The sequence below is a fragment of the Cebus imitator genome, unplaced genomic scaffold (assembly GCF_001604975.1).
Source record: "Cebus imitator isolate Cc_AM_T3 unplaced genomic scaffold, Cebus_imitator-1.0 Scaffold845, whole genome shotgun sequence".
NCBI classification, from domain to species: domain Eukaryota; kingdom Metazoa; phylum Chordata; class Mammalia; order Primates; family Cebidae; genus Cebus; species Cebus imitator.
Genome location: NW_016108160.1, coordinates 182,950 through 187,374, shown reverse-complemented (window position 1 = coordinate 187,374; position 4,425 = coordinate 182,950). Strand labels below are relative to the sequence as shown.

The 4,425-nt window shown below is 33.3% G+C and overlaps 1 pseudogene; it reads left to right on the top strand.

Annotated features, from left to right (window-relative positions):
• Nucleotides 1-209: 209 nt before the first annotated feature.
• Nucleotides 210-1,030, top strand: LOC108297798 (annotated as a pseudogene).
• Nucleotides 1,031-4,425: the final 3,395 nt, after the last annotated feature.

The window sequence follows — 4,425 nt, the reverse complement described above, 5'->3', positions numbered from 1 at the left end:
TAGGAAACCTAACTCAGAAGTACATTTGAAAAGATCATTCAAAGTAATAGAAAGGAAGGAGGAAGGAAAGAGTGCTTGAGAGTCTGCTCTTGGGGTGACTCGGGTTATGCCCTTTGAGGGAAGAATAGCACTCGAAGAAATAAGAGACAAATGTTGAGGTTTACAGATTCAGTTCCAGTTTAATGATGTGGTCCCTCTATGGAGCTTTCGCCTCTAAATCTTGATCTCTTGTTTGGAAGTGACTAACAATATTTTGGCCTGAGAAAGCCCTAAAAGATCAGTGTATGTTTTGTGCCCCATTTTTTTATTACCAAAAATGAGAAGAAATATTGCAGGGAATGAAGATTTCTCTGCATTTTAGCATTGATTTTTCAACTGTAGTTGGCTTTTGAATGAGGATGACAATGGAAGAGATAAAGAATGAAGCTGAGATCACATCCATGGTTTCTATGACCCTCTATCCAGTCATGTATCCTGTATTTAATGAGCTAGAATGAGTAAATCTGTCTGTAGCTCAGACACTGAGAGCTGCTTTCATTAAGGCTGAAAAAGAAGATTCAGGTCTCACACAAGACATCATTATGAAAATTTTAGAGAAAAAAAGTGTAGAAGTTAACTTCAAAGAGTCCCCTTCTTTGTATGGCAGCTGATGATGTAGAAGAGTATATTATTGAACGACCAGAGCCAGAATTCCAAGACCTAAATAAAAACACAAGAACACTTAAACAAATTCTCAGTAAGATCCCAGATGAGATCAATGACAGAGTGAGGTTTCTGCAGGCAGTCAAGGATATAGCTAGTGCAATAAAATAACTTCTTGATACGGTGAATAATGTCTTCAAGAAATATCAATACCAGACCACAGGGCACTTGAACACCAAACGAAAGAATTTGTAAAGTGCTCCAAAATTTCAGTGATACTCTGAAAACATATTTTAAAGATGGCAAGGCAATAAATGTGTTCATAAGTGCCAACTGACTAATTAATCAAACCAACTTAACACTTCAGACTTTCAAAACTGTGGCCTGAAAATTGTATATGTTAAAAAATGTACTTCTCAGTGGTAGTATTGAATGGACTTTATCTGTAAAATTTAAAGTTTGACTGTATAAATTATCAGTCCCTCCTGAAGGGATCTAATCCAGGTTGTTGAATGGGATTATTGCCATCTTACACCATATTTTTATAAAATGTAGCTTAATCATAATCTCACACTTAAGATTTTGCATCATTTTTGCTATTATCATTCTTTTAAAACTTACAAGTCAAAAGAATGTATGCTTTAATGTGTCATTATATAACATTCCTTAAAAGAATTGTAAATATTGGTGTTTGTTTCTGACATTTTAACTTGAAAGTGATCTGCTGCAAGATAATGTATTTAACAACATTTGGTGGCAAATATTCAATAAATAGTTTACATCTGTTTATAAAAAAGATCATTCATCAAGTGGGATTCATCCTAGAGATGTAACGATGGTTCAACATATGCAGATCAACAAATAAGATACATCTTATTAAGTGAATGAAGGACAAAACCATAGTATCATCTCAACAGATGCAGAAAAAGCATTTGATAAAATTCAACATCTCTTCATAATAAAAACTCAACAAATTTGAAATAAAAGGAACATACCTCAATATAGTGAAGGCTATATGTAGCAAACTGACCACCAGCATCATACTGAATGGGGAAAATTTTTAAATGTTTCCTCTATGATCTGGAATAAGGTAAAGATGTCCACTCTCAGCACTTTTGTTCAACATACTACTGGAAATCCTAGCCAGAAAAGTTAGGCAAGAGAAAGAAATAAAGGGCATCCAAATTGGAACCCAAAAGGTCAATTTTTTTTCCCATTTGCAGATATCATGACCTGTTATATAGAAAACCCTAAAGATTCCACCACAAAACTGTGAGAACTAATTAAAGAATGCAGTAAAGTTGCAGGATATAAAGTTAACATACAAAAATTAGTAGCATTTTATACACTAATAACAAACTTGCAGACAAAGAAATCAATAGCTGCAAAAATTAAAATAGTGTACCTAGGAATACGTTTAACCAAGAAGGTGAAAGATTTTCATAGTAAAAACTATAATACACTGACGAAAGAAATTAAAGAGGACATGCAAAAACAGGAAAGTATCCCATGTTCATGGACAGAAATTAATATTGAGAAAACTGCCACATTACCAAAAGCATCTTTATATTCAATGCAATCCATGTGAAAATATCAATGGTATTCTTCACAGAAATAGAATAGACAATCAGCATTCATATGAAACCAAAAAAGTCAAATAGCCAAAGCAATCCTGAACAAAGGAACAAAGCTGGAGGCATCACATTACTGTACTTCAAATTATAGTACAAAGCTATAGTAACCAAAACAGCATGGTATTGGTATAAAAATGGACACATTGATCAACAGAACAAAATAGAGAATTCAGAAATAAATCCACATATTTACAGTTCACTGATTTTTGGCAAAGGTGTCCAGGACATTTATTGGAAAAAGGACATCTCTTCAATAAATGGTGATGGAGAAACTGGACCCTTGTGTGCAGAAAAATGAAACTAGATCCCTAATCTTTCACCAGATAGAACAAATTAAATCTAAGTAGATAGAGGACCTTAAACTATGAAATTATGAGAAGAAAACAGGCAAAATACTTCAGGACATTGGTCTGGGCAAAGAATTATATAGAAAATACCTCAAAAGTACAGGTATAAAATCAAAAATGGAAGAGTGGGATAGTAATCTAACTAAAAAGCTTCTGCACAGCAAAGAAAACAATAGTGAAGAGAAAAACTAAACAATTGGAGATAATCCTTGCAAACTACTTATCCAACCAGGGATGAATAATCCAGAATATTCAAGGAACTCAAAGAGCTCAAGAGAAAACAAAACCACAACAAAGGACTCCAATTAGAAAGGGCAAATGAGATGAGTAGACACCTCTCAAAAGAAGACACCGAAATGGTCAACAGGCCAGTGAAAAAGTACTCAACATCACTAATCAGTGAAATGTAAACCAAAACCACTATGGGATGTCATCTTGCCTCACTTTGAATGGCTAATTTTTGTATTTTTAGTAGAGATGGGGTTTCACCACATTGCAGGCTGGTCTCAAACTCCTGACCTCAGGTGATCCTCCCACCTCAGCCTCGCAAAGTGCTGGGATTAAAGGTGTGAGCCAGTACATCTGACCTCTGAATGGCTATTCTTAAAAAGAAAAAATAAATGCTGGTGAGGATATAGAGAAAGGGTAACTCTTACACTTTGTGGATGGGAATTATAAAATAGTAGAGCCATTATGGAAAACGGTATGGAGGTTCCTCAAAAACCTAAAAAATATCATATGATTGAGCAATCCCACTACTGGATGGGTACATCCAAAGGAATGGAAATCAATATATTTATTGTAGCACTATTTATAATAGCCAAGATACAGGATCAACCTACGTCTATGAAGAGGTGAATGTGTAAAGAAAATGTGGTATAGATACACAATGAAATAGTTTTTCGCCAGAAAAATTTAAAAAACCTGTCATTCACGGTAACATGCATAAGATTGGAGGACATTAGGTTAGGTGAAATAAGCTATCATAAAAAGATAAATACTGCATGCTCTTATGGGTGGAAGCTAAAAAAGTTGATCTTATCAAAGTACCAAGTAGAATAGTGATTGGTAGAGGAAGGGGAGGTATACCTAATACTTGGTTAATATATAGAAAAGTACAACTATCACAGGAGAAAGAAGTTCTCATGTTCTATAGCACTATAGTGTGACTATAATTAAGAACAAGTTATTGTATATTTTCAAATAGCTAGAAGAGACTTTGAATGTTTCTAATACAGAGAGATGATAAATATTTGAAGTGATGGGTATGCTATTATTTCATCATTATGCATTATATACATGTACTGAAATATCACATTGTAACCCATAAATATGTACAATTATGTATCAATTAAAATAGCTAAACATTTTCAGTGTATAAAGTAACAATGAGCAAACTGAAATTGAATAGCACCAAAAATGTGATCTAGTTTGATATAAATCTAAGAAAATATGTGCGACATCTTTATATATTGAAAGTTACAAAATATTGATTAAAGAAAGCAAAGAAAGCAAAATAAATGAAGATAAAGTCATTAGGAATTGGAATAATCAATATTGTAGAATGATGTTAATTTTCCCCAAATTCAATGTAATCATACATTATTCACTTTTGTGTAATACTTCTTTGGCTCAGCATAATCCTTTGTGAATTGAATTGAGGTATAATCACATATAATCAACTTTATTTAAAGTATACAACTTGGATAATCTGGACAGATGTACATATGCATAAACTAATCTGTAGAGGCAAAAAAATCAGACTAGTGATTACTCTGTCATATTATTGGTAGAGATTGACT